This window comes from Leptodactylus fuscus, chromosome 5 (assembly GCF_031893055.1).
Source record: "Leptodactylus fuscus isolate aLepFus1 chromosome 5, aLepFus1.hap2, whole genome shotgun sequence".
Taxonomy (NCBI): Eukaryota; Metazoa; Chordata; class Amphibia; order Anura; family Leptodactylidae; genus Leptodactylus; species Leptodactylus fuscus.
Window position 1 is genome coordinate 92,202,742 of NC_134269.1, and position 15,305 is coordinate 92,218,046.

General features: G+C 42.8%; 1 protein-coding gene across 3 annotated transcripts in view; it reads left to right on the plus strand.

Annotated features, from left to right (window-relative positions):
• Positions 1-5,777: 5,777 nt before the first annotated feature.
• The window catches only part of PEAK1 (pseudopodium enriched atypical kinase 1), a 48,233-nt gene continuing 38,705 nt past the window's right edge, over positions 5,778-15,305 (plus strand). For all 3 annotated transcript variants that reach the window (XM_075273655.1, XM_075273657.1, XM_075273656.1), the window contains exon 1: positions 5,778-5,998. The gene's annotated coding sequence lies outside the window, so the exon portion shown is untranslated. The remainder of the gene's footprint in view (positions 5,999-15,305) is intronic.

Consider the following 15,305-nt stretch of genomic DNA (forward strand, 5'->3'; position numbering starts at 1 on the left):
GATGGATCCATGCTTTCATGTTGTTGACGCCAAATTCTGACCCTACCATCCGAATGTCGCAGCAGAAATCGAGACTCATCAGACCAGGCAACGTTTTTCCAATCTTCAATTGTCCAATTTCGATGAGCTTGTGCAAATTGTAGCCTCAGTTTCCTGTTCTTAGCTGAAAGGAGTGGCACCCGGTGTGGTCTTCTGCTGCTGTAGCCCATCTGCCTCAAAGTTCGACGTACTGTGCGTTCAGAGATGCTCTTCTGGCTACCTTGGTTGTAACGGGTGGCTATTTGAGTCACTGTTGCCTTTCTATCAGCTCGAACCAGGCTGGCCATTCTCCTCTGGCATCAACAACGCATTTCCGCCCACAGAACTGCCGCTCACTGGATGTTTTTTCTTTTTCGGACCATTCTCTGTAAACCCTAGAGATGGTTGTGCGTGAAAATCCCAGTAGATCAGCAGTTTCTGAAATACTCAGACCAGCCCTTCTGGCACCAACAACCATGCCACGTTCAAAGGCACTCAAATCACCTTTCTTCCCCATACTTTTGCTCGGTTTGAACTGCAGGAGATTGTCTTGACCATGTCTACATGCCTAAATGCACTGAGTTGCCGCCATGTGATTGGCTGATTAGAAATTAAGTGTTAACGAGCAGTTGGACAGGTGTACCTAATAAAGTGGCCGGTGAGTGTATATATATATATATATATATATATATATATATATATATATATATATATATATATAAAACCACTAACATGGTTAAGTGAGTTAAGTACTATTTAGTGATGGGCTTATATATAATTTTTGTCAATTTGGGCACAGGCAGTTCTATATACTGCTGGAAAGCTGACAATGCGCTGTTGGCTTTTCCGATCTGTGCCCGGGGTAAAGAGCTAATGGTACAGTCAGTCAGAAGGGTACAGTCTGTGAGCAATGTCCTTCTCTACAGCAGCGCCTATCGCGCTGTACAGTGTGACCAGTACCGATAGCTCTTTACCCGGGGCACAGATCGGGAAAGCCGACAGTGCGCTGAATTCAGCAGTATATAGAACTGACTGTGCCCAAACTGATGAAAGGTCCTCTATACATTTCTTTTCTGTTCCACTACTAGCGATGAGAATTCAGACAGCACCTCCCAATGTGAACAGGTGCAAGCTACCGTGGACCTTACTTCCCTGGTGTTCACACTGTAGACTTATTCTGGTCCGGGAGAGGTATTTTATTGCCCTGTGTTCACACTGCAGACCCATACTTGGGTCCAGGAGAGGTATTAGTGTAGGGTAGAAAAAAATGGGCTGTGGCTTACCACTTGGATGTTCAATGTTCAGAGGTGCCAAACCAAACCTCCGGACCCAGGAGGTAGATCATTCAAAATATGGTAGATGAAGAGAGCGGCTTGCCACACTCTTAAGTTAAATAATCCAAACTTTAATTTAGTCCATTAAAACATAGTACACACACAGAAAAACGTGCAAAAGAAAACAAAAAAAGTAGAGTTTTCTTTTGCACGTTTTTCTGTGTGTGTACTATGTTTTAATGGACTAAATTAAAGTTTGGATTATTTAACTTTAAGAGTGTTGCAAGCCGCTCTCTTCATCTACCATTAGTGTAGGGTCCTACCTTAATGAGGTCGCCTTGTCGGGGCAGGTGGGCTTCCTACTGTTTGATCAAATATGTACAACGAAGAACCTCAAATTTATTTATATATTTAGTTTATAGTGTTTTTATAGTTTTTCTTTGTTCCTTGCCACGATAGCTTGCACCTGTTCACATTGGGAGGCGCTGTCTGAATTTTCTTCTATGTATATAGTAAGAGGGGTGTGGTTCCCTTTAGTTGCACTCCCATTCAATTGCACAGGCCTATTTATTTGGAACAGAGAACCCATTTCCCCAAGGCCATTTAAGGTGAGTGTTCTCTGGACCTTACTTCCCTGGTGTTCACACTGTAGACTTATTCTGGTCCGGGAGAGGTATTTTATTGCCCTGTGTTCACACTGCAAACCCATACTTGGGTCCAGGAGAGGTATTAGTGTAGGGTCTTACCTTACCTTACCTTGAGGTCACATTGTCGGGGCAGGTGGGCTTCCTACTGTTTGATCAAATATGTACAACGAAGAACCTCAAATTTATTTATATATTTAGTTATATATATATAATATATATACACACACACACACACAATATGCACATCTGCAGCCAGTATTACTTACATTACAATGCCAGGCACAGGATTACATAGATTATATATATATATATATATATATATATATATATATATATATATATATATACTGTATATACACACACACGGCAGACGGTATTACATGCCAGTATTACTTACATTATAATGCCAGGCACAGGCCACAAGCTGCCAAACAACTTTCCATTGTTCACAAAACGAAAGTGGAGGGAAAGAGTGGGGGGAACCGCAGACCTATATATATATATATATATATATATATATATATATATATATATATATATATATATATATATATACACATACACACACCAGTAGCCAGTATTACTTACATTACAATGCCAGGCACAGGATTACATTGAGGTATATATAATACATAGAGGTATAAATGTACTGTATATATATATATATACTAGAGGGAGGACTCGGCTTTGCACGGGTATATTACATTTTATTTTTGTGTAGTGGCCCCATAAGAATTGTCCAATTTTACACTGATGTATTTTGTATGTTGTTTCTGTGTATGTCCATAAGCATCATGTGATTATGTGTATCTCATTTTGGATGCCAGTGAAAAACCTGTGTTCAGTTGTTATGGATACCTGGAGTAAAGCTGTATCTAATCCTTCCCCGTGTAGTACTGTGTTTAGATGCAAGTATCCAATCCTTGTTGGTGTGGTACTTTGTGCAGATGCACATATCTAATCCTCCCCGTGTGGTATTGTGTGAAGAGGCGCATATCTAATCCTCCAGTAAGTGAAACTATGTGCAGACGCGCGTATCTAATGACTCTGGCGTGTGGTACTGTGTGCAGATGCGCATATCTAATCTTCCCCCATGTGGAACTGTGTGCTGAGACGCGTATCTAATTCTCTGGCATGTGGTACTGTGTGCAGAGGCCTGTATCTAATCCTCCAAAGTGTGGTACTGTGTTCAGATGCACAGGCACGGGCAACCAAAATGATTAGGGGAATGGGTGGACTGGAGTACAACGATAGATTAACAAACTTGGGGTTATTCAGTTTAGAGAAAAGACGTCTACGGGGAGATCTAATAACAATGTACAAATACATGAAGGGACAATACAAAGAACTTTCTAAGGATCTTTTTACTCCTAGGCCAGTGACAGTGACAAGAGGACATCCTCTACGTCTGGAGGAGAGAAGGTTTGACCAGAAACATAGAAGGGGATTCTTCACAGTAAGAACAGAGAGGCTCTGGAACTCTTTACCCCAGAAAGTGGTGATGGCGGATTCACTGAACAAGTGGGCCTGGATGCCTTTCTTGAAGAGAAAAATATAATGGGTTATGGTCTCTAGATTTTAAGGACACGTTGATCCAGGGTTTTATACTGACTGCCAGATTTGGAGTCGGGAAGGAATTTTTTCCCCTGAAATAGGGCAATTGGCATGAGCCTCATGGGGTTTTTTGCCTTCCCCTGGATCAACACTGTAGGGGATTGTAGGGTTATAGGTTGGACTTGATGGACTCATGTCTTTATCCAACCTTATCTACTATGTAACTATATCTAATCCTCCCCTGTGTGGTATTGTGTGAAGAGGCGCGTATCTAATCCTACAGCGTGTGGAACTGTGTGTAGACGCGCGTATCTAATCCTACAGCATGTGGTACTGTATGCAGACGTGTGTATCTAATCCTATGGCGTGTACAACTGTGTGAAGATGCGTGTATTTATTCCTCTGGCGTATGGATCTGTAAGCAGATCTAATCCTACGGCATGTGGTACTGTGTGCAGACCTGCTTATCTAATCCTCTGGTGTGTGGAACGGTGTGCAGATGCACGTATCCAATCCTCTGGCATGTGGTATTGTGTGCAGACGCATGTATCCAATCCCCCGGTGTATGGTACTGTGTGCAGACGCACGTATCTAATCCTCTGGCGTGTGAAACTGTGTGCAGACGCATGTATCTAATACTACGACATGTGGTACAGTGTGCAGACATGCGTTTCTAATCCGGCGTATGGAACTGTGTGCAGATGCGCATATCTAATCCTTCCCTGTGTGATATTGTGTGTAGAAATGCGTATCTAATCCTCTGGCGGTGGTACTATGTGAAGACATGCGTATCCAATCCTACGGCATGTGGTACTGTGTGCAGACACGCGTAACTAATCTTCTGGTGTGTGGTACTGTGTGCAGATGCACGTATCTAATCCTCCCCCGTGCGATACTGTGTGCTGAGACGCGTATCTAATTCTCTGGCTTGTGATTCTGTGTGCAGAGGCATGTATCTAATCCTCCAAAGTGTGATACTGTGTGCACTCACACGTATCTAATCCTCCCCTGTGTGGTATTGTGTGAAGAGGCTCGTATCTAATCCTTCGGCGTGTGGAACTATGTGTAGACGCACGTATCTAATCCTATGGCGTGTACAAATGTGTGCAGACGCGCGTATCTAATCCTCTGGAGTGTGGAACTGTGTGTAGACGCGCGTATCTAACCCTACGGCATGTGGTACTGTGTGCAGACGCGTGCATCTAATCTATGGCGTGTACAACTGTGTGAAGACACGTGTATCTAATCCTCCCGTGTGGTATTGTGTGAAGAGGCGCGTATCTAATCCTATGGCGTGTGGAACTGTGTGTAGACGCGCGTATCCAATCCCCCGGCATGTGGTACTGAGTGCAGACGCGCGTATCTAATCCTACGGCATGTGGTACTGTGTGCAGACACGCGTATCTAATTCTACGGCATGTGGTACTGTGTGTAGACGCGTGTATCTAATCCTACGGCATGTGGAACCATGTGCAGACGCACGTATCAAATCCTTCAGTGTGTGGAACTGTGTGCAGAAGTGCGTATTTAATCCTCTGGTGTGTGGGACTGTGTGCAGACCCGTGTATCTAATCCTGTGGCGTGTGATACTGTGTGCTGATCTGTGTATCTAATCCTCTGATGCGTGTATCTCAGTTTGGATATCAGTGTTGTATTGTGCATGTGGAGTGACCGTGTGTATTGCAGTTGGAATATGAGTGAAAGTCTTGCAGGTTTGTATCGGCTAAGGGGGGGCACTGTGTTTGGAATGGTGTATCTCAGCAACGGTACGTCCGAGCGAGTTGGAGTCTCGTCTTAAACCTTCCCGGATAGCTGAAGTATCTCTGTACCAAATTTGGTGAAGATCGGTCCAGTCGTTTGGTTCGCATTAGAGAACAGACAGACAAGAATTCATTTTTATAATATAGAGAGATACACACACACATCAGCAGCCAGTATTACTTACATTATAATGCCAGGCACAGGCCACAAGCTGCCAAACAACAACTTTCCATTGTTCACAAAACGAAAGTGGACAGAAAGGATGGGGGGGAAGCCAATCCCACAGCACTGAGGCCAGCCAATGAGAGAGCATAGAAGCCAGCCAATCAAAGAACATTTATGACAACCAATCCAAGCGCATTGAGAGAAGCCAATCCATGACGGCCTCATAGTTCAGCTCTTGACCCAATGGCTCGTGTCGTCTCTTGGCTGAAGCGAATTCCAAGCCTCTCTCTGGATGATGAAGAGCGCAGTAGTGATTGGTGAATAGTGAGGAGGAGGTTCCGTCAGGCCGAAGAAGCTAGGTGATGACGTAAGCCGCCTGGATGGGCGTGGTGAAGACTCGGAGTGACTCGAAGCGTGACGTCAGCTATGTGATTCGTCACCGCTATCCCTGCAGACTCATTTGCATAGAATGTGGACACGTGATTTAGTGAAAGAAGGTGATGGTACAGATGGGGAGTGATGTAGCGGAGAACAGGTGAACCTTCCCGAGTGACAGCGTGGAGCACAACGGAGGAGCCGGTGAGTGAAGGGGGGAGTGGCAGCAATGAGGACGGGGAGCTCAAGAATTGTGAGAGGAGCCTAACATCCAGATGTATGGTGTGCTGATCTGTAACATCAGCTGGGTGGATGTGTACAGGTGTCCTCATCCATCACCAGTGTGGAGGATCTCTATAGATCTGTAATATTATATAGTGATCTGTGTACAGGTGTCCACAACCATGACCTGTGTGGAGAATCTGTAATATCATATAGTTATCTGTATATAGGTGTCCTCAGCCATGACTAGTGTGGAGGATCTCTATAGAGATGTAATATTATATAGTGATCTGTATACAGGTGTCCTCATCTATCACCAGTGTGGAGGATCTCTATAGATCTGTAACATTATCTAGTGATCTGTGTACAGGTGTCCTCAGCCATGACTAGTGTGGAGGATCTCTATAGAGATGTAATATTATATAGTGATCTGTATACAGATGTCGTCAGCCATAACCAGTGTGGAGGATCTCTATAGATCTGTAATATATAGTGATCTGTGTACAGGTGTCCTCAGCCATGACCTGTGTGGAGGATCTGTATGGATCTGTTATATCATATAGTGATCACCAGTGTGAAGGATCTCTGTAGATCTGTAATATCATATAGTGATCTGTGTATAGGTGTCCTCAGCCATCACCAGTGTGAAGAATCTCTGTAGATCTATCTGTAGTATCTGCTTTCCAAGCAGCGTGCACTTATGTGTCTCATCTGGTAGCACACCATTGTAATCCAGAATTCATCGCCAGCATCTCCTTATGCTGAAAGTAAGTGACAAAATCAGATCACCTTGATGGCATATACCCTTGCTTGTCTCCCATTTTAGCCCCCTTTTCCAGTTTATTATCTTACACATATAAGGGCAATTTCTGCTGGCTTTCTCATACTTGCCATAGATTGCTCTGATAATACCAGTGCAGGAGTTCTACAGCCTATGTCCTTCATTCCTGTGCTACACCCATCCCTTTGATCTCTACTGTTATCTACATCCTAATCTCTGAGTGTGTTACACACTGTGAATTTTCTTATGATCAAAGTGTAAATGAATGAAAGCATCAATAGTTTCTGCAGAAAAAATGGCCAGAAAGATTAATTCCATCAGATCAGAAAGTCATCTGGCTGCTAAAAAAGTCATGAATATTGGACACTACTCAAATCCTCTGGACATAAGGCTGTGAGCAACATATAAGGTACAATCACATGTGCCAGATTTTGTTGTAGACATTTTTGCAGCTGAAAGTTGGTTGCATTGCCTTCAAGCACATGGATTTCTTGTAGTGCTACACAGACGAAAGGAACTTATTTATAGTACAGAAATTTCAGCAGCAAAATCTGCTGCAAAACACCCATAGTGTACCGAAAGGCCCTGGTTTCAAGTCTCTAATAAAAGCCTGACTAGTCCACAAGATGTCTGTTGGTTATATTCCAAGTTATAGTTTACAGGAGATAAACAGATTTGGACTCACCTTGGAACTACTTAGTTTTTTATTTCTATCAAAACAGTATTCTCATTTAGCCACGTTTAAAGGGAACCTGACATATAGGAAATGCAGCACAATCTGCAGGCAATATGTTACAGAGCAGGAGAAACTGAGCAGATTGATATATAGGTTTGTGGGGAAAAAATCAGTATAACCTTTCATTTATTACGTGTATATCTTCTATGCTTAGGTGTCCAGTGGGCAGTCCTATCAGTGATATACAGGAGAGGATGTCTGTCACTGAGTAGGACCGCCCACTGGACTCTTAGACACAAAATGGGTGGAGATATAAATAAGTGGCAAGTAATATTAATAAAAGATTTTACATGCTTGTTTATAGGGCGTTAGGAATGATAGCTGTGTACAGTTGATCACAGTACCCTTTAGAATAAAGAGCATGGGAAAGACCCATTTATGATGAATATGACATTTATGAACAGTTTTTCCATTAAAGTAATACTCATCCTGGTAAAATATTTCTTCAAGAAAATGCTCAGCTCTGCCCAAAGTCAAAGTGATGAATCATTGGGACAGTTATTTCCTAAAGCTGAAAACAATTCCAACTTCCTGTATGAATCCCAGGCCTTCTTTCATTGAAGAGAAAATCTGAACACTACCGATAATGTAAATATGGCGGCTTCTATCCTATTCATTGTATTACTCATGTGTGAGTGAGATCTCTTATGCGCCAAAGAAAAAAGGAGATTGACAGGGAACAGTGGGAACAAGGCACTCATAGAAAATGTAATTCAATATAAAACTGTATCCCAAATGTGAAAATGTATTATTGTTATGTAGTGTGATTGAGGTAACCTGGGGACAGCGAAGCAAAACCTGTATATGCATGGATAATTCAATTTGTGTGTATATATATATATATATATATATATATATATATAGTGAGAGAGTGAAGGGAGTGGTCTGGGCAGACAGGTATGACCCAGCCAGGCAGCTAAAGGGTGTTTGGTAAAAACTCACACCAGGGAGGTCAGCTGAATAATCAGGCCCTAATGACAGTCTGAGTGTGAAGACTAGCAGGGTGGCACCACACAGACAGAGTTGAACTGTCCAGACCGGACCTCCAAAGCAGGTACTGTGCCACCCGTTGTTATTGCCAAGGTGGGAGACTGGTAGCCAGTCTCCTGTATAGTCAGGGAAAAGTTTCCTTACGTTTAAGTTAGTCTCTCAGCCGAGAAGGAGTTTGTTTTGTTTATCCCTTGGCTTTGCAAAAGCAGTGTATGTGCTACAAGTGAATAAAGCCTGAACTTGTGTGCAATCCAGTGTCTGTGTCCCTGTTTCCTGCACTGCTACAAGTATCTACCTGAGCGATTCCCCACAATATATATTGTCAGGGTCTCAGGTTGCTAGGTGGGGTGGCATAGACACACAAGTCCAGTTTCTTTTAGTCCAAAACAAAGGTAAAAGTTTATTTTCACTCAAAAAGGTAGTGCAGCAACAAAAGGAAACAATACAAAAATAAATACCTGCCCGGCTAGGCTCTAACTAAACATAGAATAGGTTACCTCACCTAGAATAACAGAAATCAAAAAGCCAGTAGAATCATTCAGGGCACAGCTCCAAAAATATGACCTCTTTGTTGGCTCTCCAGCCAAGCTCTGCCCACAGTCTGCTGCTGGAGCTGACTTCTTAAGCTCCTTGATGAGCAGACTCTATGCAGCTGAGACGCTGCCGGAACATCCCCAAAGTGTGGACTGGAGGGGGGTGGAATGACAGGTCCCACTGCCAACTTACCTGCCATTCCTAAAAATCCAGCCCAATACTGAGCATTTACCAAAATACTCAGCAGATGAAAGTTGTCTGCTGAGAACAAACATTCCTTCTGGAGTTTTCTCATCTCACCCACCTTAGTAGTCTGGGTGAGATGTAACCCCCTCCATTACCTCACCAGCCATCGGCTTACAATATACATACACAACCATGTTAATGTACATTAGTTAATAAGTACAATTCATCAGTATATGAGTAAGGGTGGGTTCACACTACAGTTATTTAATGTCCATAGCTCTCATTTGTCACAGGATGTAACAGACGTTAAATGACAGCCGGAGCCCCCTGTCCATTGCTGTCATGTTGTGACGGGTGAAAGCAACAGACTGTAATTACAACAGTGTAAACCTAGTCTAATAAAACTCTGCAGAGTTGGACTGTCTGTTGTGGCAGTGACCTCACAGTATAGATCCAGCATGTCCAAGATGATTAATAAATTGTGTACAGCTCAGGCTGACTTTCCCATGAAGGTATTACGCTCACATGCTGCTGGTATCAGATCACAGTGAAAGGCTACCAGACAGAACCATGTAGTTGTATAGAGGAATGATGCCCTTCCAGTGTGATTATGACGTCCACTAGGTCATGTACAGCTGGAACGTAGTCTGTATAGACAAATATCAACTTCTTGCAGTAAAAGACTTCTGCAGCAATGGTTAGGTATCTAACTGAACAGGCATTTATTCAAGCAGTGTAGAACGATAAGCTCGCATCGTCTTCTTATTGAGGTTGGGGCTACATAGTGATTTTGGTCATGACTCCTGTTGCATGACCAGATATCTCCATATTGACCTGTGACATTTTCACTAATGAAAGTGAAAAGAGTCTCATTGCAACCCCAAGGGTGCTGCAACCTCTAGTTACTAAAACATCAAGTACTGCGGGATATATTTGAGAAGAGTAGAAGCTGTGGTCTGAGCATTTTCAGGGTCACAATGAGACTCATTTCACTTACATTAGTGAAGGAACTGCAGGGAACCATGGAAATGTTTTGTCGCATAACAGATGTTGAGGCCAGAATCATTTTGTAGCCCTAGCCTAAGTTGTCTCCATACAGGGTAAAGTTAGATGTCCAAAGAAATGTGCAGCAGATAGCCACATATACTAAGCTGCATCAGTGCAAACCAAATAATCTGGAATCAAGGCTTTCTCAATAGAAAATCAATATAGCCTGGAAGGAGAAGTGATGTCACACCCTCACATTCTGCTGACTGCTGGTGTTATTGTACTTCTGTAATCTATGGTATACCTACCAAGATAGTTACATGTGATGTATTATATATGCGGTATTTGTGCTGAATACTGGTGTTATTGTACTTCTGCAATCTATGGCATATCTACCAAGATAGTTACATGTGATGTATTATATATGCGGTATTTGTATTCAATGCTGGTGTTATTTCACTTCTGCAATCTATGGCATATCTACCAAGATAGTTACATGTGATGTATTATATATGCGGTATTTGTATTCAATGCTGGTGTTATTTCACTTCTGCAATCTATGGCATATCTACCAAGATAGTCACATACATGTGGTATTTGAGCTGAATACAGGTGTTATTGTACTTCTGTAATGTGCTGTTATTTTATTTGGATACAATGCAATTTGCATACTTTGGAGGTGTTCTCCGGCCTTGAGACATGGATGTGGTTGAAAGCAAGAAAGATGCCGTGTAGATGGATTCTGGGAACTGAACATCAGAAGTGATTGTGCTGGCTGTGGGCAGACTGGAGCTTTGGTCCAAGTACACTGATAACACCAGCAGTTTCGTTCTAGATGGACATGAGAAAGGTTTGATTTAACAATTTGGAAACCCAGAGGCTTGAATAAGGACAGGGGACACTTTCCCATATATGCCCTTTTGTGGGTTTGCATCTGTGTTAAGATGATAGTTGGACGCTTAATCAAATTAATTCAATTAATTTGCCTGTAAGACATCTGAGTAATCTGTGTTTTAACAGAATTGGCAAATCAAGATGTTAAAATTGGCATTCCCGCGCCCAGCTACTAAAATAAAAACCAGCATCCTGTCTGTGAAGTCCCTTCTGGCCTGAGATCTTTAGTTAGTTCCCGCCGTCTGCTATGTGCGCACATCGGTCATCACTGCAGGTTTACTAAGTCTCAGAAACACAGCGGAGAGACTGTTTACAAGAACTAGCCAGGTATGGAGCAAGAGCGTAAATTGTCAGCGTAAATCGATTATAGTGTTGTTAACCTGTTTCTCGCAACGGTGGGAAAAAGGTTAACGAGCTGTAATCAGTTGACCCTTTGCCAACAACCACCGTAATAGTATGCTAGATGCTGGTTCTGTGAATATGGCACCTGCTCAGAAACAGAGCAAGTGCAATGACCGCCAGGTTTCCGCTGTTTTAAACAGCAGAGAATCGGTGGTAATGCCCATGATCAGAGACTGGCTGGGCACCAGGGGAGCCTCAGAAATAGAATTTCTGGCATGATGGGTTTTTGTCTTTACCAATTCTGAGCTTTTTAGAAGTAACTTTCATCAGTTTGGCAGCTCCTTTAAGCTGGCCATACACATTAGCTACCTGTTGGTGGATTATATTTACTCCCCAACATCCGCTGTCAGTAGGAAGCAAGAACTAAGCATGTTAAAATTCAGCGCACCTGCAAATGTGAATGGATCCACTGAGAGATACATCTCCATATCACTTGCGGCTATTCAAATATATCCCCTCCAATGGCATGCTGAGCAGAGAACAAACCTGATGTGAACAACCTCTTACTAGTAAGGAGTTGTAAGGAATAAGTGTTTTGTAGTGACAGATGTGCCACGGAGCGCTCCTACAAAGGGAAACAACTCCCTCATAACAACCTAACCAGAGACTGCTCTAAACATAAGAAGGGCTAGGAGAAAATTGTACTAGTAAGGCAGGATTGAAGACACAGACTAGAGACAATATGGGTTAGAATATTTATTAGGCTTTGTTCACACAGTATTTATTCTAAAACCAAGTGTTGATTTGAAGCAAAAAAATCTTTAGGCTATATTAATGCACAGCCCATTCTTGTTTCCTGGAATTTTTAAGAAAAATCCCTGTGACAACAGCAAATGTGAACATACCTTGTACATTTTGGGTCCAGTCCTAGTTTCTGGCTGTACAGAATCAGAGTGACATTACATAAGTGACCTGCCATAATGTTGATGATCTTGGGTGACACCCGATTATCCTAGCACTTGTCATGAATTAATGTGAGGGAGTGCCTAAGATGTGCACACATTAAGAGACACAAAGGGTGTGAGAGTCTTAGGACTGTCTTATTGTTAACAAGGAGAATATAAAGACATAAATACAGTGTCTGCAGACTATGCTGCCCAGTGCCCCACATACCTTGTGGGCACGTAAAGGAATACTTTGGTGACATATGTCAGTGTGCAGTTTGCTTTACACATTCTTTCCTCTTGATCATTCCTTTGTCCTTGTTCTTTTCCGACAGTATGTGCGCTACTCTGTTTTCCTTTTTGTTTCATACCCAGTATTCTCAGTCTTTCCCTTTCACTGCCCTCTGCCCCCCTCCCAATTCTTCCCTCAAGAAGTTTCCATTTCCATATCTAGAATTCTGGCCTTGCCTTTTTGCAGACTAAGCTTTGCCTTTTATTAACCATTTCCTACCCAGCTATGGAATAAATGTAATAAAATGCAGTTGATCAGGTCCTTGCTTTCTGTCTGCTATATCTAAGTTATGATGACTTCTTTGGTTTTTTTTTCTTTATCATGTTAAATATTTGAGAACTGTGAAGTGCTCTGACTTGCGTATTAGCATACTAGTTAAACCTTAACCCTCGCCAAGTGAAGTTATCTAGAAGGTGACCTCTAATGGGAAAAACAGACAAAGTACAGTGGCTCAGTGGTTAGCACCATTGCCTTGCAGTGCTGGAGTCCTGGGCTCAAATCCAGCCAAGGACAAAGTCTGCAAGGAGTTTGTATGTTCTCCCTGTGTTTGCATGGGTTTCCTCCGGGTACTCCAGTTTTCTACCATACTTCAAAGACATACTGATAGCGAATGTAGATTGTGAGCCCTTTATGGGACAGTGACTGACAATATCTGTAAAGCGCTGCAGAATATAATGGTGCTATATAAGTAAGCAAAAATCCTCATCGGTCATGTGTCCGTTATGTGGTTTGTCGTGTTTTTTGGGGGGTTTTAATAGTCCAAGTTACTGTGTGTGCATGGTCATAATAGCTGATCTGCACAGCTCATATGCTATCTCAGGGATAGGGAACGTACGGCTCTCCAGCTGTTGCAAAACTACAACTCCCAGCATGCCTACTTGCTCTGCTATTCTTGGAATTCCCATAGAAGTGAATGGAGCATGCTGGGAGTTGTAGTTTCACAGCAGCTGGAGAGCCAAAGGTTCCCTACCCCTGCGCTATCTAATCCAACAGAAACTTCGGCGCAGATGTGAACTTGGCCTTAGCAGACCTGTACAGTCAGTTTTGGGTCCAATTTTGGGTGGAGTTGGAAAAAAGTTACTTAGTTTCAAACTAAAATAATTTAATTGTTTTTAACTGTAATTAAAAATAGCAAATAAATTATACAATTATTAACATTATATAATTATTAAGATACATAGTTTATTGCATATTTACTTTCATGGGAATTCAGTCACTGGCTTTTTAATGAATAAGAGGATTTTTACTGCTTCTGGATTGCTATGGCTGTCATACATTTATGAAGGAGTTTGGGCAGAAGTCAGAGTTGGAGTCAGAGGTTTGGCCTTCTGATTCCACAGCCCTGAATCAGTCTCTATGGACAACAGAGGGAACAGTCTGACTAAATGGCAGAGACAACTTGTGACGGGAGAAGAAAGAGTGCTGGGATTTATAGCTTCAGAAGATTTGCACTGCTCTTCTGTAGTCAGGCTGAAGGAATGCATTGTAAACATTATGGTAGTGCTAAAGTCATCCAACTGCTGGAAAGTTAATTTATTCACTTCACTCTGCTGCTGACTTTATGTAGGCAAATGCACAGCATCAACAGGTATTTATTACATTGTATATATAAAATGGAGATTGTGCAGCCTTTAAAAAAATTGATGACCTTTCCTTAGGCTTGCACAACAACCAAGCTCAGACTGGCCCACCAGTGAATCCCTTGGTGAGCCCTGTGCTTTCAGGTAGGGGCGGTGTCTCCTCTGGGAGTATATTGTATTGTGTGGGGCCACTGTAGAGCTTTATACTAAGGGCAGTGTGGGGAGCATATTATACTGTGAGATTTTTCAGCCCAATGGAGCATATTATATTGTGTGGAGCTTCTTACCGTGTTTCCCCGAAAATAGGACGTACCCCGAAAGTAAGGCATGGCAGACATTTTGCTGCCTTGCCTAATATAAGGCGCTCCCCCGAAAGTAAGACGTAGTGAATAGAAATGAATGGAAGTAGCCAGCAAGCGGGGGGTTAATCGGCTAATCGGTTAATCTATGGGAGCGTGTGGGCACCGACTGGAGGCATTAGCGCTGGATGTCTGCTGACACCAGCAGACACCAGGCGGCTATGGCGGCCGCCCGACTCCCGGGTGGCCGGCATAGTTAAACACCCGGCAGGTGTTTAACTATGCCGGCCACCCGGGAGTCGGGCGGCCGCCATAGCCGCCTGGTGTCTGCTGGTGTCAGCAGGCATCCAGCGCTAATGCCTCCGGTCGGTTCCCACACCGACCGTGGGCATTAACCCTTCTGGCGCCGGTGATCGCCGGCACCTGGAGCATGCTCCAGGTCCAACGTCACGTTGGCATGACAACTGGGAGCCTTGTAAAGGCTCCCCGGCCTGTCTGCAGTGCTTTTCTTCTGCAGGCTGCTCTATATATATAAAAGTATTAACAATTCAAATCAACCCATTTCCCTAGAACACATATAAAAGTATGTAAATACTGTGAAACACATACCGTACATGTTAGGTATCCCTGTGTCCAAAATCGCCTGCTCTACAAATCTATAAAAATATTTTTATACTGTACAGTATTTAATAAATGTTAATTTTTATATTTAGCAATATATGTG